The sequence below is a fragment of the Zalophus californianus genome, chromosome 3, assembly GCF_009762305.2.
Source record: "Zalophus californianus isolate mZalCal1 chromosome 3, mZalCal1.pri.v2, whole genome shotgun sequence".
NCBI classification, from domain to species: domain Eukaryota; kingdom Metazoa; phylum Chordata; class Mammalia; order Carnivora; family Otariidae; genus Zalophus; species Zalophus californianus.
Window position 1 is genome coordinate 13396147 of NC_045597.1, and position 21063 is coordinate 13417209.

Below are 21063 nucleotides of genomic sequence, written 5' to 3' on the forward strand. Positions count from 1 at the left end.
GGTGTCTCTTCCTATTAGGGCACTAATCCCATTCATGGGGGCTCCACCTTCGTGATCTAATCACCTCCCCAAGACCCCCGCCTGCTAATTCCATCACCTTTAAAGGTTAGGTTTCAACATATGAATTTGGGGGTGGCGGCACAAACATTCAGACCATAGCAGTTTTCAAAGGTTAGAGGTTGGATTTTATATCTGTGTAATGGTCTATGCCTCAGGCTACCATTAACTGATGGCTACTGGTCTTGAGCTTTTTTCTCTTTGAACTTGAGCACAGCTGAGGGCTCACAGCTTAACGATTGCAGGTGAAAATGACAATGGATACACAGTCCCATGGGTGGCTGTGGGTAGAGGGGAAAACCCTGTGCTCTTCTCAAAGAAGCTCAGGCAGACCCAGGAGCAGCCCCTGGGCATTGACTCACCCTCCTGTGAGCCCAGGCTGCTGTGTCAGAGACACGTGCTAAATCATGGTACCTTCCAGTCACCAAAGGCTTTTGCTGACCCCATCTGCCTTGGACTATTTTAGGACTTAGTCCCTCTGTCAGAAATCCTTCTGCTTAAACAAATGCTTTTCTCTTCCTTTTTTCCACTTGGAGTCATCTAGTGCCATGCAGTGAAACCCTGACCCTGCAAACTCGAGATAAGTTTACTCATGTTTCTGTTACCGGATTTAGTAATAATTTCAGATCTCAATCTTTGGGGCTTTTCCTTCTTCCGTCTTCAGGCTAAAAATGGGTTTGGCAGGGGTGGGGAGTGGGTAGACAGGAATGTGTATGTCAGGGCTTCTCAGATTTCATGCTTACAAACCACCTGGGGATTTTTTGTGAAAAGTGCAAATTCTGATCCAGTAGGCCTGGGTTAGGGCCCAAGGTTTTCTATTTCTAAAAAGCTCCCAGGGGATGCTGCTGCTTCTGCTGTAGGGTCCACACTTTGTGGATATTAACGCTGCCTCAATATTAGAATCACCTGGGGAATTTAAAAAAATACCAATGCCTACAATCTACCCTAGACTGGATAACTCAGAATTTATGGGAGTAGGACCCAGACATAGGTTGTTTTTTTTTTTCTTTTTTTCTTTCTCCCCACCCCCCCTTTTTTGGTAACATTTTCAGGTGACCTTATGTTGTACTCAGAGTTGACAGCCACTGGATTTGGATTAGTGGGGAAGAATATTAAATTAGAGGCAGAAGCCAAAGCTTTATCGCATCGATACTGCTTTCGTAGCACGTGATTATTCAGAAAGATGTGCTTACCCTAGTTATGACATGTCATAATCATCATACTTGTCCCTACTCATCAAGTGATGTTCAAGCCATTTTACAAAACCATCTGTGATGACTCTCCATTCTGTTTGATAGAGACTCTCAAGTGGCATTAGAAACCCTCCAAATTTTGAGCATCCATGGCCATTTTCTACCACACATGAATTTTGGCCACATCTTGTGCCTGGACCCAGTGTAGGCTTTCTAAACCATCTGATTTTGCTTAAGCTGTTACCTCTGCTTTGAAATTTCTTACTCTGCTGTCTTCTCTCAGACTCCTGTATTCTTTGGGTACAGCCAGAGCCATCCTTCCAGGCCTACTTCAAATTTCAGTTCTTTTAAGGGACTTCAGTCCAGTCATTCTAAATCTTTGTTCTCTTGCACACTGATGCTCTCTTGGGTAACTTATCAGTCTACTTTGTGTCAGTTATGTTTATATGTATCCTTGTCTTCCTCCAGATTCTGAACAGCTAGAAGGCAAAGAGCATGTCTTATTTATCTTTCTATCACTCCTGGCATGTGTGATCACCTAGGGAAGCTCAATACATGCTCACTGAAGTTGGAGACTTGGCCTCTGAGGGCTATGTTGGGAATAGTATCTGTGGGAGGTAGATTATGGCCAGTTCTTTGGACTCAGGTGTTTACTCAATAATCACCCGATTAGGTGGGTCCAGTGTGGAGTGACTTGTTCAGTTGAAGGGAATTCAAACAATTCTAGACAATCCAAGTGATCTCTGGTTCAGAGGCAGGCTATGTCTATTCTGACACTGAGGACTTGAGGAGCTTGGGTTTGCCTTCACCATGGAAGGTTCACCTGGCATCTCAAACTGGGAATTCTTTAACTGGGAATGACTTAGGATGGGGTGGTAGTGCTTGAGGATGCTTTGTGCTGGAGGGAGGGGGAAAGAGCTAATGTGTATTGATCATCAACCAGTTATTAGGCTGTTTTATCTATATGATCTCATTCACTTCTTAATGGTCCTGTAAGATGGATAGTATTATTTCTGTCTTAAAGAAAGTGAAGTTCATCTAGGTTAGTTATCTGCCCAAGACCACACAGCTAATGTACCACACACTCTAGGTTTGCACCAAACTTTGACCCAAAACCGATAGTACTTCTTTTGAAGTAGAGAATCTATACCTGGTTGTCTTCTAATCTCTAGCTGAGATTCCCTTCTCATGAGGACAAAAGATGATCCAGTCTTTTTTTTTCCTGTGCCTTCTTACCCAACAGGACTGGGTTGGGCTCCTTGCAAACCCTCTCCCTCCTCCTATTCATTCTAGACTGCAGACTCAAGGAGGTCAGGGATGGAGTATTTCACCATTGTAGTTTGCCCTCCAGGAGGAGTCAGAATAGAGAAAAGGTTAACAGTGTAGAGTTTGCTGTCTGGCAATGGCTGGAGTTCTTGATCTGCTACACACTAACTTTATGATCTTGGCAAGTTACCTAAATCCCCTAAGCCTGGTTTCTTTATGTTATAGGTTGTGATGAACATGAAGTAGAGGAAAGTGCTTAGATTAATGCCCGACACATAATGGGCATTTGTTACACTTTAGATGGGACCAAATGGTCCCCATTACCTGATAGCAGATGTGATTCTAGACCAAGTTCACAAACACATTTTGTAATTTTCTTTAATTCACCTTAATTTAATGTAGGTCCTGTTCTCCTGGGATGATTGGAAATGCTTGATTTGAGTCATTCATCCCCTTTCCAAATGGGTATATATGTAGGGTTAGGTAATGCCAAGGCATGATGGGGATGGAGAACATCTGGTCCTTAATGACATATATCCAAAGAGACAACCGTTATTCACTGGGTCCTTGGTTGTTGATCCACGTGCAGACACCTTCCCTCTTAAGGGTCTTGCTTCCTGCTAGGTGCCTTATGGAGCCAAGAGTGTGAGTTCCTTCTCCCTTTGGGTCTTACCAACCCTCTGACAGGTTTTGTGGCCTCCCTGGGACCCTAACCAGGAGAAAAGACAGAAGACCCTTTCATCTGGGACCCACCAATATTCCCTTCCTCTTGTTGGGGGAATATTTTTTTTTATTAACGAGAGTGACTGAGTGACTCACTCAACACAAAGATGCTGACACATGCACTCACCATCTGTCTCTCTCTTTTATCTTCCAGAAGTCTGGGGTATCTTTCTAGTCTGAGAAGGAGAAAATGTCCTCTCTTACCCCCAACAGGCATTTTGTGCAAGCTTTTCTATTTCTCTAAGGGCACCTGCCTTTGGAACACAAAAGATAAAGGATTCTTTGTTATCCTCTCCTTTCCACAAAGTCACAACTTTCCTCTGAGGCAATGAGCACAGAAGGACTTAATTGGGATGTGGGTGGAAGGAATAAGGGAAGCCACAGCGGGGTTAGATGTGCAGGGGAAACGTGGGCTAATATTTGAGAGGTATCATCCTTTCGTACCTCCAGTTGGCTTTGCTCTCCCCCCGATTCAAGTAGGACCCTAGCCTTGTACCTCGTTCTTCTTATGTTCTTAATCTTCCGTCTTTGCTCTTTCTATGAGCATTCTGATTCTCTGTGTGATTAATGCCTCCTATGCCCTTGTTCCTGTCAGTTTTTGATTCGAAAATAAACTCATTAGTAATTTCCTACAGTGCCTGTCCATGATCTCAGGCAGTAAATATTGCACAAAATGTTTACTAACTTAGTCACAGAGGACCAGACATGTATACCGCTGTCTGTCTGGATTTTCTTTTTTATGCGCTCTCGTTAATAAAAAAAGCCTCTTATACATGTTCTTGCTATCACATGCCGTCCTTGTTATACGAAATAAGTTCTGTATAAATAATTATCTCAAATTACTCGAATGGCATCTGACAAAAAATCCATATAAGAAATTTCAGCCTAGGGGCGCCTGGGTGGCTCAGTCGTTAAGCGTCTGCCTTCCGCTCAGGTCATGATCCCCGGGTCCTGGGATCGAGCCCCGCATCGGGCTCCCTGCTCTGCGGGAAGCCTGCTTCTCCCTCTCCCACTCCCTCTGCTTGTGTTCCCTCTCTCGCTGTGTCTCTCTCTGTCAAATAAATAAATAAAATCTTTAAAAAAAAAAAGAAATTTCAGCCTATTAAAATATGAAGTTTGAGTTACCGCATATATATATATTTATATATAATTGTATATATGAGATATATATGTATAAATATGTATGAATCAAATAGCCCATTTTGAAATGTATCAACTGCAAGATCCTTTTTCCTGAGTTGTTTGGAGTTCAACCTCCATGGAACCCATGTAGGACAGCATGTGAAGCATTGTGGGGCCTCAGTAAAGGTGCAGGAAGGGGAAGTCAGGAGGGACTGCGCAAAAAGCTATTTCCCCATGTTGGGCAAAACTGGACTTTTGGTTCCCAGTCCAGCATGTAAGGAACTTAGAAAGGAAAATGCTGAGCAAACTGAAAATCAATAACTCTGTTTACATCTGACAGAGAAGTGAGGTTACCGGGCAAACCTCTGTCCCCCAAATTGGAGAGATAGAGGTGGACTGAGAGAATCACAGCCCACTGGATCACAAGCCCAGAGCAGAACATTCTGCAGGAAACGGTACCTAGGGAGGAAAACCTCAATTCTAATAGATGAATTTCTGAAAGCTCAGCACAGACAAGTCTAACAGTTAAAAACTCCAGGGGATCCAGTCTTAGTGGGAGGCCCCACACATTCACGATTCCTACAAGGATCCCTACAAGATTCTCGCTGTGAAGATAAGAAAGAAAAAACCCATCTCCTGTGCTTCTGGCTGGGAGGGATGTGGGGGCGGGGTGGGGGGTGGGGAAGGAGCCATTTTGAAATATACCAAAAAAATTCTGTTCTTATTAACAAGGCCTGCTCTCAAGAGAAACTATTTCGCCAGAGCCTAACCTACTGGGGTTTCACAGAAGTCCAACTTTCAGGGGAAGGGAAATCCCAGCTCTGGTCCCCTCTAGCCTTCCTGTCTCTCCTAACCGGAGCAGGGGTGGGAGTGGGGGCAGGAACGAAAGCCCTTGTGAACGCAGGCAGCCCAGGGGACAGGCTCACTTAAAACACAGACTCATCCCAGGACATCAGAGAACACATCTGTCCCCCACACCTCACCACCACAGCAATAGGGTTCCAGGATAATAACAGGGGATTACAAAGGAAAAAACTGTGAGTCTCAGATGTTATTTAAGGAGGACTGGTCCAAATGGATCCAGGTAGAGAGGCTGCCAGAAAGGCAGCCAAGTGGTTTGAGACCTCAAGGATGAGGTGAATAAGAAGATAAGCCCAATGTGCGCCTGGCAGTCGTGTGCCAAGTTCCGGCTGAGCAAAAGCTAGCATAGTCTCTGCTATCAGGCAGATACCCATCAACTAATCACATACATTCACGTAAAATTGTATCTATGACGAGGGATCTGAGGGAGAGTTATGCCATGTCGTGAGAACCTATAATTGGGGGTGTAGGTCTAATCAGGGACATAGAGAAGACTTTCCTCAGGAGGAGATGCCTGAGAAAGAACTAAAGGTTGCATGAATCTTAACAAAGTGAGGATGCTTTCCAGGCAGAGGGAACAGTATGTGTGAAGACTCTTAGATGGGAACTACGTGGTGAGTATGAGTGATTGCCAAAGCCAAGAGCCCAGGAGTCTTGGGTCTATGGGAGAGCCTGTCAAGCGTCAGGACGGAGCTCATTGGAAGGTGGAAGGAACTGCTGGTTAATACTTACAAACTAGGCAGTGTGTGTGGTAGACGCTTTCTTTAAACTTCTATGCAGTTTTGTAAAAATATAGATCTCACATACAATGACATCCGGTCTAAAAATAGTACAAGAAGAACGTAGAAGGGTGGTGTGTATGTAGATGGGTGAGCCAGTTGCAAAAATCATTATACAGTTTAGCAGGAAATGGAATCTTTGATGCAAAGATGTTAAAAAGATAAGGTAGGAGCTCAGCCTGGATGGAAGAGCATGGCCTGAAAGTTGGCAGAACCTGGCCCAGACCTAGCCTCTTATCCTGGGCTTTGCTAGCTCGTTTGCATGTCTACAGGTCAGTTTTCTCATATCCAACATTTCCTGATCTTTCCAGCTCTCGGGTGTGGTTACAAAATCCTGGGTTAACATGTGGGAAGCAGGTCTGTCAGCCTGGAAAAGGCTGTCAATGTCTTCATTCATGGTACTCATTTCACTGGACACATGTCTGCTGAATATCATTATGTGGCGAATGGTATGACATCACTGTCCCTGCCCTTGGAGAGTTTGCCTCTCCCATCTGCCAAGGAGCAAGAATTCCTGTCCCCTCCTAGGTCCTTGTAGCTGGACTAAGAATCAAATTTGACATGAAACAGATTAAACAGGAGAAAATAAAATTTAATGTCACATAGACCCAGAATCCACGCAGAGATCGAGATTCTAAAGACAGTCAGGCAAAATGAGGTATGTAAGTCACCCTGAATGAAGGAGAAGGGAGGGGGAGGTCTGGGACTTCAAAGGAAAGGAATGCAATTCACAGGAAGATGAAAAAGCCTCCATGTTTGGTAAACCAGTGTTGGCTGAGCCACTCAGAAACATCGGGACAGAGAGGACTCTGATCAAACAGGCCTTGGTAGGTTCCTGACCTAGGTCACGGTGTAATGTAGTTACCTATGGTGACAGCTCTCTTCCTGGAGCAGGTCCTCGATCTAAGTTCTTTTTAGGCAGTTGTGGGGGAGGTAAAGAGCTTTTCCTGAATCTGCTGGGTTTTGACTGCTTTTTGACTTAAAATAATCTTCATGCCAAAGTGGCCCATCTTGGAGCAGCCTGCCCTTGGCCCCTATACGTCTGGTAATTTCACATAACGTGGCATCAATAGCTCTGTACGATCAAGTGTGGGGACTAACATAATAAATCCATGTTTTCTTCTTTCCTGGGTCACAGAGTTCTGTGAGTAACATATTTAATAAATTGGGGTGGGGGCTCCATGATATAGCAAAGGAGAGGGGAGAGGTAGTAATTAAGCTAGTTGGGATGCAGATGGAGGTGGTGATATGGAAGCCTGTGCAGAAGAGCTGAGTTGCTTTTTTTTAAATTTAATTTTTATTTTTTAAAAGATTTATTTATTTATTTATTTGAGAGAGAGAGAGAGAGAGAGAGAGAGAGAGAGAGAGCAAGTGTATGGGAGGGGTGGAGGGAGAGGGAGAGAGAGAACCTGGAGCAGATTCCGTACTGAGGGCAGAGTTCGACGTGGGGGTCCGATTCCACGACCCTGAGATCATGACCTGAGCTGAAATCAAGAGTTGGATGCTTAATCGACTGTGCCACCCAGGTGCCCCAGTAGAGCTGAGTTTTGTAAAGAAGGGAAGAGGAGTGATTATAAAATATTATAATTAATAAGTTTTTTATTCATGTAAAATATTTTATGTACAGGCATTTTTGCAACAATGGCACAGAATGTGTTCCTCCAAATCTTGTCTTCTGCAAAATTGAGGGTTAAAAATAACAGGGTTTCTGGGGAAAATGGGATCAGATAGGTCCTTCAAAAGCAACAACATTTTGTAAGCAGAGACAGATAAAAGCAATAATAATCCAATAACACACTAGCCTGGGGCAACCTGTGTGTGGGTCTATGGACCCAGGATCAGTCTTTTGCAAGTTTAGAATCCTGGGATTCACACATGGCTCGTTTCTAATACTGACCAGGTTTCATCAACATTAACCATATAATCCAGGGTACAGTTCTCTTCATCAGTTTTTCTTAACAGGGGGAAAATGTCTACAGCATCTTCATCTGTAATTGTAGCTTCCCCAGATAGGCTTAAAATAAATGTTGTGGTTTACAAAGTCATTACCTAGCCACTGATTGCACTAAAGTCACTTCCATGGGATTTTAAGCTTTTGTCTTACAATCTTCATATATTTCTAAGACTTTTTTTCTTAATGCTGAGAAAAGTTGTTCTTGACTGAGTGAAAAACACTATACTCAGAGAGAAGAAGCAACTCAACTTCTGGATTATATAAACATCATTCTTACTTCTCAGTCAGATATGAGCTAATAATGGGCATTAAAGGAATAGGGGCTCTAACAGACTAGATGGAGAATCATTTTATAAAACCAAGGCATTGGAAACTTGTTCATCCAAACAAATGGTGTTGTCTTCACAGTTAGGAAAGTGGGCAGACAATATGCTTTATGGCAAGCAATGCTCAAAACGTTTGAAAACTTTCATTTCAAAAGGCTTTCAGAGCCTGCTATGGACTGAAATGTCTCCCCCCTCCCCTCCCAACTTGATGCCCTAAACCCCTGATGTGACTGTATTTGGAGATAGGGCTTTTAGGAGGTAATTAAGGTTAAGGGAGGTCATAGGAGTGGGGTGGAGTCCTGATCCAAAAGGATTAGCATCCTTATAAAAAGAGAGACCAGAGCTCTTTCTCTGCCCTGGGAGGACACAGAGAAGGGGGCCCCCTGCAAGCCAGCAATGTCACCGGAAACTGGCCAGGTTGCCAGCCTCCAGAACTTGGGAGGAAATCATGTCCATTGTTTAAGCCACCGAGTCTATGATAGTTTGTAATGGCAGCCTGAGCTGACTCACACAGAGTCCTTCATACGGTCTTTGCAGTATTGTTAGGATAGCAAGTCCGTCTGAAGAAGGCACATTTGACTTTTAGAATCAGCCAAACGTTGTTTGATGCCAAGGCAATACCGAATAAAAATGGGTGCGTGAACAGAATAAGAACACTTTTTCCAAAATAAGACAAAAAATAAAATGTGGTTATAAGGTAGAAACATGGTTTTTGATCTGTGGCCATAGACGGGATTTGGGCATAATTACGGAAGTGAGTAAAGGCAGCATCACTGCAAGAATTGTGTGGGCTCCCTGAGAGTTCCTTTGAAGGACAATATTCACAAAATGGCTTTTTTCTAGAACAAAGACATATTCATATTTAATATAGCAAATTCCAAAATGTTAGGGAATCATAAATAAGTAGAAATTTGCTATCGTACTCTCCCCAAGGATTACGGCTGTCAAACTCTTTTAGATTTCGTTCCAGAACCTACAGCCCCCAAATATCTACACACGCACATACACAAGCTCATGTGTTTGGGATCACATTGAATATGGTGTTATATATCCTGTGTTTTGTCCATTTAACATGGTGTTATGAGCATTTCACAAGTAATTCAATAGACTCAAAAAAACATAATTAAAAGTGTTTGTATAATATTCCATCATATGAATATCTCAATAATTTTCTAAAACTACCCATTGGAGGACATTAAAAACTTTTTACTTTATAGTTAAATATTACAAATATGAACTTGTCCAAGTGGATCTGAAACTTATGTGAGGACTTAAACTTCACTTGAGTATGGAAATCTAAGTGTGCCAGTTCCTTTTGGTGGGCAAAAAATTTTTCTTAAAAGGTTTTATTTATTTATTTGAGAGAGAGAGAGAGCATGAGCAGGGGGAAGGGGCAGGAGGAGAGGGAGAAGCAGACTCTCCACTGAGCAGGGAGCCCGATGCGGGACTTGATCTTGAGACCCTGGGATCATGACCTGAGCCAAAGGCAGACTCTTAACCAGCTGAGCCACCCAGGTGCCTCTCAGTGGGCAAAATTTTTAAAGAAATGAGAATATAGTAGGGACAGGGTCAAGAGTTTTAAAGTAATCACCAGATAGACTTTTTTTTTTTTTTAAGATTTTATTTTTAAGTCATCTCTACACCCAACATGGGGCTCAAACTCACAAATCTGAGATCAAAAGTCATGTGCTCCTCTAATTGAGCCAGCCAGGCGCCCCCAGATAGACCATATTATAATTCCATTTAGGTGGAATTATATCACCACAGTGGACCCTTAATCCTATAATTGGCCCAAGTATTCCCAATGTACCATAAATTTAATCAGAGTGGTCTAATGTCTCAGCTCAATGTTTCCAACTTTTTGTAATAAACCACTTAATGCAAAATCTATAGCTCTGTGAAACCTAATTATGAAGCTTTCTCCTCTTTTTAATCAGTTAATCATAAAGCTCTCTTGTATTTACACTTTAGCAAAAGAAAGACAAATGATACACACCCTCGCATTTTCTAACACAGCTGAAGTTTTAGTGTTTATTGAAGGAACAACCACAGAATATAGGTCAGAGTTCACATGCAGTGCCTGTAATCAACCGAAAAGAAAACAAAGCAGCCTGAATACTGTTTTCTCATACATTCATTGTTCCATATTGATGAAAATCTTCACAAGAGTTTTATTTATGTGTTTTTTCTCATCCCAAGCAATTTTATGCTTCTATCTTTTGGCAGATCTGGAACAGAAGGATAAAAACACTGAGGAGGGTGTTTCCATAATCACATCCCACTCTTGGACCAGTTTCTATGTTGCTAGGTTGTGTGACCGTGGGCATGGGGACCCCAGGCCCAAGAGCTGGATCTTCTGACTGGTTTGTCCTTAGAAAATGGGACCACCTTCCTCAGCAGTGGAAAGCCCTTCTTGGAGACCAATGCTCTGGTTAGGAAGTGAATTTACTATAGGCCCCACACTTCCTTCTTCCCTATTTCCTTTTCCAGTCCTTTGGGAAGTAGGTCAGATGTGGATGTTATTGGCTGAGTATGGACCCTACCATGGAACTGATACCATATAATCTGAAGAAACAGGAACCACCAACTGCCCTAATGTCTCTTAGGTTTGCTCTCTTTCTCACCCTTGGCTCCAGGGCTCATCCATTCTTCCCAGGACTATCTTAATAGTCCTCTAATTGGATTCCTGACTTTTTTTTTTTTTTTTTTTGTCCTTAGCTATCAGTTCTGTCTTTCCAAACTTTATATATTTTTTAGTTCTTTATAGCCTGTAGAATTAAAATCCAATCTCTTAGCATGACGTTAAGGTCCTTTGAGATCGGGCTCCTCCTGTTTCAGCCTCTTCTCCGGCCCTATTGCTACCAGACCCCATATTCTAGCAGTATTGAAATAATGGGTAGTTACCTGCATGTGTCTTGTTGTTGAAGGTTCGACAAGGAAGATTTTGGGCAAGTTCTTTAGCTTCTCTGTGCGTTGGCTCATTTAGACATGGGGACTAGGCTAGAATCTGCCTTAAGCCTTTGCTATGAGGATTAAATGAGAAAATATGCAGAACAGGCTTAGAGTAGAGCCTGGCACATGGCGAGATGCTCAACATACTCTATTATTGGAATTCCCTCTTCCTGGACTCCTTTACCTCCCTTTTTGATCTCTCTGATTCTTGCTCACCTTTCAAGATGCAGATCAAGTGTGACTTCCTCTGTTGACTGTTTACTTGCCTCTGGGAAACAGAGGTCACTGCTTCTGTCGTTCTGTCCTACACTCAGGACCTAACCCTCACATCATCATTACGCCCCTTGTGGTTATGCGTTTACATACGTATCTCTGTCATGAGATGGTAAACTTGTTGAGGGCAAGGATCATGTCTTAGTCATCTTGGTAGCTTTCACTCAGCACAGACCTTGGCACACAGTAAACCCTTACTTAACTTTTATGGAATGATTAGGATTGGTTTTCCACGCTGCTTAGCCCCTTCCCAGCCTGGCACCTGTGTGTGAGGGTGCGGGCTGGGCTCAGTGGGATTTCGGTCACAGCTGTGTGAGGCAGTCTCTAAGTGGCCAGGGGAAGACATTGCAAATGCACGCAGCTGACTTCTACATCCCCAGAAAGCCCTTCTCAGCAAATTTCTCTGTGCCAAATTCCGCATAAGAGCTACACTGTACTGTGCAAGGGAAAGCAGATTCTGAGCCTGTACCTTTCACCTGACAGATGCCTGATTTACTGTCTCCAATACCCATGAGTTGATCCTGCACCAGTAAGGATATTTTCACTGAACTTTGATGTGAAGCTGTAAGACAGACCTGGATGTCAAGGTGGGAAGGAGCATTTGTTTTGTTTTCAAATATTGCCATTCCTTCTTCTTATTGCCAAACAAAGTTGTCCATGCAGCACTATCAGCCCTCCATAAATCTCCTAAATAGCTCTTATTTAAAATCTGATATAATTCCAAAATGTCCATAAAGATGATTAGAATATAGCACAGGAATACCTTGCCACAGAGAAATCTATTTAAGATCAGTTCAAAGCTGATTTTGAAAAATTGCAAGAAGGGAAAATATGTAAAGTAGGAAAAATGTGCTATAAGGAGAAAAAAATGTGTGAGAGACTATCACTCCCTGAGAGAGCTGTAATCAGATTCCTGAGCTCTGTTGAAAGGACGATATTGGCACTTCAAAGTTTTTGAAATGTCATTGAATTCTGAGGCTTAAGAACGAGGTGCCAAGTAGATGATAAAGATTATTTGAGGGTCAAAAAAAATGGAAATATTTGATATTAGGAGCCTTTAAGAAGTACCTTCACTATACTATAAAGTTATTAAAATGGTATGAATACACCATTTTTTAACAACCTGGAAAATACTAAGGAAATATTTTTAAACCAAAAATAAAGGCAATTACAAATTGTGTATACAGAATGATCTCAAGTATGGAAAATGCATAGTAAGAAATAGAGAATTGGTCACACCATCATGGCTCTTGCCTCTTAGTAGGTTGTGGAATAATAATGCCCTTGTCCTCCTGGCTTTTATCAACTTACCAAATTAAATTAAATTAAAATGTTTAGTATTAATTCTGGCAAAATCATCTTTGACTCACATTTAGAACTGAAGACTTGCCAGGGAGCTATGTGCTCTTCTGGAATATTCCTTCTTTGAGGGGCAGCAGAGGTCTTGGGAGTATAGACTCAGAAATGAGTGTCAGGTAGTCCAGCCCTGCTGGAGGAATGTATTTGCAGCATTTCAGGTAAATGGTTGTTGGGTCTGGGGACCAGAGGCAGGAAAACTTGAGTTTCCTATTTCATATCCCAACTTCCCATACTGCCTATGAGAGCCTTAAGGTTTGGGTCAGCTAGTGACAGCTTGGGGGAGAAAGTGGGCAAGCTGTCAATGAAGGGAAGTTCAAGAGGGGCAGGAGTGCAGGACAAGATGGGAGCCAACAGGACAACAGAGAGTCAACTGAGAGATGGATCGATTTGGGAGCTGATGAAAGTGTGTAATGGCTCCATTTGGCCTGGCCTAGAGGTAGAGTGAAGGATAGTGCTCTCTGAGATTTCTTGCTTGCAGGTAGGTTGTTTTTCTGCCTTCCTCTTCCTTCTTCTTCTAGAAAATGAGGACTTCCTTGCTAGTATGAATTGGAGGGAGGTGTCTAATTTGAGAAGGTTGAAGGTGACATTGATCTGTGAGACCATACTGAAAAGAAAAAATTAGAGAGATCTGTATACTATCTATGCCCATCTCCCCTGGCTTCCAAAACCCCAGGCTACGGTCCTCATGCTACTAGGATGGGATATCCAAGGGGAAGATAATTTCACCCCACTTGTCCGAATACTTTCTACATTCTAGCCAACCCTTGTCTTTGACTCAGGAGAACTGTGCAAAAAATTCTTCCCATCCTACAAAGTTGGATGGCCAGTGAGAATGGTGCTGAGGTTCTGGTCTGATCAGATGATTCAGACAGGTGTTTATAGGTGCCTCTGGTCCTTGTGCATTGTGGGGACCATAGGCAAGTCACTCAACAGATAATGTTGGAGCCCCTGTTACATCTTTGGCCCTATTCTAGACAATGAGAATGGAGTAGTGAGTAGCAGTCATACAGTCTTTGATATAAGGAACTGGTCTGATGAAATATCACTTTGTAAAAGAAAAAAGGTCATGATGTTCTTTAAGTGGGATTGCTTACAGTTGAACATCGGAGACAGGTATGTCAAAGGAAAGAACATGAACCCTGGCATCAAATAGGTCAAAGTGTGTTTCTGGGTCCTGAGTTCAAAAGCAATGTAATCTTGAGCAAGTTATTTGGTCTCTTTGGGTCTCATTTCCCATTTTAAAATGGATTATTGCAAAAAGTCAAAATTAAACCTTTCTAGGGATAATGCTAAAGTATTTTTGCAAATGTGTGGCTTCCTATTGCTTCATATCTTCACTAACTCTTGGTAATGTCAGACTTCTTGGTTACCTGCCAGAAGCAAAGGTAAATCTTTGGAGGAAGATAATATCAAACAGAGCCTCCGACTCCTCTACAATGTTTAATACATAGTCTCAGTATGAAACACATAGATAATCTGACATTCAAGAAGACAAGAACTGACCAAAAACCCCAGAGAAACAAGAGACAAAATAGAAAAGATCTATGGTGGTTCCAGCTAGTGAAGATATTATGGACTTTAGAATAACTATGGTTAATATACTTCAAGGAAGACTGAGGAAGAGAATTTAAAATTATTTTAAACATAACCAAGTGGAAATTATAGATTGAAAAATACAACTAAAAGAGTAATGGATTGCCCACTTAAAAATGGTTGAAACAGTGAATTTTATGTTATGTGTATTTTTACCATGAAAAGGAGAGAGCAATGGATGGGTTTAGCAGAAAATTAGACATTGCTTAAGAGGTTCTTGGTGAACTGCTAGAAAGATTGGAAGAAAATATTCAGACTGAAACACGGAAAGGAACGAAAAGGTAGAAAAGAGCATAAGAAATCTGTGCGGCATGATGACCAGGTCTAATCTAAGTGAAACTGGAATCCCAGAAAGAGAGGAGAAGAGGTAGAAGCCAATAGGAAGAAATACTGGCCAAGAATTTTCCAAAATTGATGAAAGATAATACTAAATCAGGAAGAGCTGTGAACCTCAGAGAATGAATAAAAAGCCCACAGCATTGTGTATCAGACTCAAAGCGCTGAAACCAAAGACAAAGAGATAACCTTAAAAACAGCCAGAGGAAAAAAAGGGCACATTGCTTGTACCTTCTCGACAGAAACAACTAAGCCATAAGACAGTGGAATGGCAACTCACAATGATGCAAGGAAATGATTGTCAACCTAGAATTCTATATTCAACAAAATATCTTTTTTTTTTTTTAAAGTAGGCTCCATGCCCAGTGTGGAGCCCAACGTGGGGCTTGAACTCAGGATCTTGAGTTCAAGACTTGAGCTAAGATCAAGAGTCAGACGCTTAACCGACTGAACCACTCAATACCCATCAATGAAATAGCTTTTTAAAATGAAGACAAGGTAAATATTTTTTAACAGACGAAAACTGAGATAATTTGTCACCAGTTGGGAGACAGTAGAAGATTCTGAAAGTGGTTCTTCAGATAGGAGTCTAAAAGCGGGTTTTTAGACAGGAGTAAGATGATTCCAGATGAAAGCCTACGAATGCACAAAAAAAAAAAAAAAGAAAGAAAAGAGAAAAGGAAATATATGTGAGCAAATGAAATGAATATTGATTGTAGAAATCCAAACATAATAATCACGTGTGGCTATCAGAGGGCTGTGCCCTCCACTGGGGAGCCATTGTGGCAAGAGCAAGAACCCCTGCTTCTCCTCCTCCTGACTCCAGCCCCCTCTGGAGGCACGATTCCTCTAGCTGGAGTTACCTCCTGTACACGCAGAATCTTCATGCCCATCCGGAAACCCAGAGGAAGCCAGGGGCAAACAGTATCTGTCCCAGCCAGCCTACCTGCCTTTCATGATTGATTCTACTGCTGTTGTTGCTCCCTGTCTGTGTGACCTGCATACACCCTGGTGACTTCCCATCTTCCAGACGTTTCTCTTCTCTCAGATCTCTGGTTATGCTGAAAATTGGCCTGTGGCTGTTTGATCTCCGTCCCTGATACCACTTGGGTTCTTCTTCCTCTGGGGGTGACTGGCAGAACCCTGAGGTTGCACAACTCCAGAGGGGAATTCTGACAGTATTCTCAAGAAGGGCATCGTTGGCAGGCCCTTCCCTGTAATAAAGTGTTAACGGCACACTCTAGACTTGGGCAACCCAGCACTGTTACAGCCATTCTACTTGAAAGTGGGAAATTCTGCGAAGCCGGAAGTGCGAGTCAGTTGAGAATTTTTTTCTTTTCCTGCATTTCTTGGCTTGGTCTGTAGTTTTGATGTGGCTACCATCTCCTCCCTTCTTCTTGTAATAGCCTGCCTTCTGGTCTTTTTGGATCTGCTAATCATAGTACCCATTCTTCTAGCTGGAGTGGTAGGCAACTGACTAGCTTGGTCCCTCATAGTTCCCACTGGAGGTGGACATGTGACCCAGGACAGGCCAATCAGAGCCCTTCGCTGGGATTTTCTATGCACCCACTGGCAGAGAGATGCTCTCTTTTGCTATCGCTTTGCCAATCTGGGGCTCTAAGTCTACAACTGCCTGTGGCCAAGCCCTGCCTTTGTATATACCATACGGAATAGGAGGGACTCCGGCCAAGTGCTAGGGAGAGAGAAACACAGACCGAGATGGAGAGAGAGAGACAGGGACAGAGAGACAGAAGAGACAGAGAGATTAGAGAGAGACTAGAACTATATTATTATATAGGATAGAACCATATTATTATATATAAGCCTTTACATGCCCAGTTTGGCTTCAGATGGTTTTCCTTCAGTTTCCGTCTCTCACAGAACACCCCTGAAAGCAATAACATCTTGGCACCTTAGGCATTTCTTACAAAGGGCTACAACAGTAACCACAAAATGCACATTACTTCGTAAGCCCATGAAATGTGGGGCTGCAGAGCTGGGGCAAAGTCTTTGGCAGGCGATTTTAAATCAAGTTGAAGTAACACATGTGAAACAACAGTCAGCACAAGCGCCCGGCCAGCCCCTGTGGAGAGCGCCCGCAGAAGGTAGCCTCTAAGATGGACTGAAAGCATTCGGGCCAATTCGGGCTGTCATCTGCACCCTCACTTTCCCCAAGCACAAAGACCGGCATCCTTGCTACCCTGGCACCTGCCAAACATTTTCTGAGAGGACGAGGCAGGACGAAACGTCTCTCGTTTTTGTTGTCAGCTAAAATGGATGGAGAGCTGACTGTTCCCACGCTGCGGAGAGTCCATGAGGGCTGACGCACCGGTTGCCATGGTGCCCGAGTGCACTCGGCCGGTGTGGAAATCTTTGCACCTGTACCTGTAAAATGCCACTGATGGAAAGCTTATTTTCGTGATTAAGGTCGTTAGTCAGGCATTAACAGCACAGGAGAGCATTCTGCTGACCTGGGGTGTGATGTCTCTGCAGGTCAAGTAAGAGCACTTTACTGATGCACTGGTGCAGAGAGTTCAATGTCATTTAAAAGCATTTACTGAGAAGCAGTGGGCGTTAGATCCCTGCAGGAGCACAGAGAATGTGGAGATCTTGCCCTTTGGACAGGGAGGCCAGACAGTTGGCATGGAAATAGAGTGAATCATAAAGAGCACACAGCTTTGCTGGTGTTTGCAAGCCACCGGTGGAGAGAGAAAATGCCTTGCAGAAATTTCGGTGTTTGCTGTTGCCGTGTGGAATGCCAGGATGGTCACGGTGGCGATCAGACAGTACCCATCTGGGTCACTTTCTTCCTATTCCCTATGTGGTCACCTTGGTCCGGGGACTAATTATCAACTTTTCCTGGATATTGCAGTTGACCCTAACTGTTCTCCCTGGAGTCAAGTGTCTTCTTCTCTGAACTACCCTCCATCTACAGGGCCGGTGTCATTCTGTAGATCGGCCAGGATGCTCCCCTGCTATGGAAACTTCAGTGGTTCCCTTCTACCTTCAGCACGGTGTCCAAGGTTCTCCATGACTCTATGTGACTTGACCTTTCAGCTTTGTCTCCTACTCCTCTACTTTCTAGAATCAGACTCCCTGCTGAGCTGGGAACCCAACATGGAGCTCGATCCCAGGACCTGGAGATCATGACCTGAGCTGAAGGCAGACGCTTAACCATCTGAGCCACCCAGGCGCCCTATACATTTAGGTTTGGCCAGGTGGAAGCAGGCACTGGCCTGCAATATCTTCCCCAAATCCTTGAAACCTGGAATCCTCTAAGGCACAAATCACTAGAAATGCTTTCATGGGTCCTTCCATCTTTCTCTGAGCAAACATAATATCTCCCTTTCCCCATTCTCTTTTTGCAAGGTGCTTGTCAGTTATCTTGAATTATAATTATTTCATAATTCTTTGTGAGTATCTGGAGGGCAAGACCATGCTTATTCATCTTTGTATCATGCATGCATTCCAACATAGTTCCTTATTTTTGGTGCTCCGTCACTTTGATGAGTGAATGAACGAATGGACGAATGCATATTGGGCATAAATTATTATAGGATAATGTTTAAAATAGGGTCTAGCCATGACTGTCAAACAAATGTAAAATGAACACACATCAAAGATCTTATTTAATTCATTAAAAAATGAGGAAACCTGTAAGATGTCACCACTGGTTCAAAGACGAATTCTAAGAACCACATGTATATGGACAAAATAATACAAAATGAATTTACAAAGAGGAGCAAAACTGGCCTGTGGAGGGGGAGGCAAGAACAGGGAATCAGCTGCACTTTCATGGGAATCAAAACTCATTTGCATGTGTCTATGGACGAGAAATATTTATGAAATCTTTTACAACCTATAGCATTGTAAAATAGTTCAAAAACAATGAAAAGATCCCATAGAATCAAAAAACCCAGCGCGTGGACTTAGACAATACCAAGTTTTCTATTGAAGATACCCAGCCAGCTTTTTGTCTGCTTGAAAGTTTTCACATTTTTTTCCTACAATGCATTTTACCTGAAGTGGGCCTCCAAATGTGTCTTCCAAATGTGAGGTAGGGATGGTGTCCTGGTAACCGACAGGGACCTCATCCCCTCTCTGGCTTTCTTATTCTTGAATACTTTTAGCTTCTTTACCTTTACCATTTGTTAAGGCAGTGGATAATCATCATCATCATCATCTAAGTGCTTTAATTGCATATTTGATCTTCCAACAACCCCTCTGTGAAGAAGGTGCTAAGGGTCTGTCCACTTTAAGAGGAGAACACTGAGACTCAGAGTGACAAATAATTTCTCCAAAGTCTACACAGCCAGTGAGTGACAGAGCTGGGATTTAAATCCAGAGTATTTGACTCCAGAGTCCTTAACTGTATGCAGTTTGCTGGTAAGACCATCCAAGAACTGAGGAAGAAGATGGTAACTCACTCCGGTGTTAAGGCAGGACTGGACTATTTTTTTTTTTTTTTGAGAGAGAGAGAGAGAGAGAGAGAGTGCACATGCGGGTGGGGGAGGGGCAGAGACAGAGGGAGAGAGAGAATCTCAAGCAGACTCCACACCCACGCCCAGCGCAGAGCCTGACGCCAGTCTCGGTCTCACAACCCTGAGATCATGACCTGAGCTGAAATCAAGATTAAGACCCTTAACCGACTGAGCCACTCAGGCGCCCCTCTTCTTAGGTAAATCTTGTATGTGCTCCAATTTGGATGTGTACTGTTTAATTATTTCAGAAATACCAGACAAATCATTTTCATTTTAAGATACCTCTGCAGGAAGGCTGTCTCCAATTAAAATATGTTTAACATAAGAACCTCGAATTGCATAGTCACTACACACGACCCAATGGTTCCTACAGGATTATTCCAGGTTACTCCCCACCCCTGCAGGTCAGAAATGCATGGTGGAGTTAGTACAAAATGAGGGTGCAAGTAAGTTATTCTCATAAAATTAAATGAGCTCACTTGTTAATTTATTCAGTCATCAAACATATTTGGAACACTCGCTATGTGACCCCTTGAATTACAGTTGTGAATGATATATTTATTTGCACTAACACTGTAGGGTTTTAACCATAGTCTTAATCATCATATCCCTTTTGGTTTCTGACAGCAAGTGCTTGGAGATTGTAATTTGATGAGGACGTGGGGAAGAAAGGACCTTGACATGGCTCCAGGTGACATTTCAATAGTGTCCGAGGCTGTCCTGACTCAGCAACAGAAGGCTCTGGGTAAGTGAGGAAACCTGATAGGATCTACCTGAGCAGCGAGCAGCCAGCCGCATGGGCAGAGGTGGAGCCTCGACCTTTCTGTCTTGCTCTGGCTTCCATAGCTTTGTCAGTGATGTGAAAAAGCTTGGAGGAGACTCAGGGAACAGAGCCACAGGCTTAATCAAAACCTTGCTTAATCTTAATCAAAACCTTGCTTAATCTTAATCAAAATGTTAAGGCTTAAAATCAAAACTAAGACAATTCAGATTATTCATGAGTGAAGCGAGGTTTTGTGGCTGCCTTCAAATCTATGAAAAGCAATTATTAAAAAAAAAGATGGTGACCACATTTTCTCAGTGCACACTGAATATGTGGAAAAAAACCAGATGAAGACATAAAAATTGCTCATTGTGAGTGCTGATAAATATTGGAATTGATCAACAGAAGAAGTTGGGTGATGTCATCTGATGGGCTTTAGAAAAGCGGATTGCCCATCTACAGTGTGTGGCTTGCCTGAGGGTCAGAGAGCTAATGGAATTATTCCTACATTTCTGGGCAGAGACAAATTCTATGAATCTTGCCCGGAATATTTCCTTGAGATTACACTTTGCTCCAGGCAAATGTGGCCCTAACACTAACTCGAGAACATGTTAGCTAGGTTTATCTTCGATTTTCCTGAGCTGCCTTCTCCAAAATCCATCTGAAGATACACTTCTAATGCCTGATGGATATTTATTTTGTATGAAGGTATCGGTGAAAGCCCTGGTTCATAGAAGCAGACGGGTTTTCATCTGTGTCTTCTCTTTGCTACTCTTGCCTTCTCTTTCCAGCCAGTTACTCATCTCTCCTGGGTCTCAGTTTCTTATCTGTAAAACGGAAAGATTATCTCTTCCCTCAAGGGATTTTTTTTTTTTTTTTTTGTGAAAAGGAAATCTATTAGTGTGCGTAGAGCACTTATAGTCCCCAGGGCACTGTATTAAATAAGTAATAAAATGTTGCCAAATATTACTGTTGGCTTTACATATAATAATAATTAGAACATATTATTATGAAAGTAACAATGC

The 21063-nt window shown here is 42.7% G+C and overlaps 1 protein-coding gene across 4 annotated transcripts in view; it reads left to right on the forward strand.

The window, feature by feature from the left end:
* Nucleotides 1–21063, forward strand: part of LOC113919970 (ubiquitin-like protein 4A) — a 176217-nt gene that overhangs the window by 68164 nt on the left and 86990 nt on the right. For 3 of the 4 annotated variants that reach the window (XR_003519190.1, XR_003519187.1, XR_003519188.1), the window contains exons 4-5: nucleotides 11990–12093; nucleotides 19903–20020. The gene's annotated coding sequence lies outside the window, so the exon portion shown is untranslated. The remainder of the gene's footprint in view (nucleotides 1–11989; nucleotides 12094–19902; nucleotides 20021–21063) is intronic. The other variant, XR_003519189.1, reaches the window with a different exon arrangement.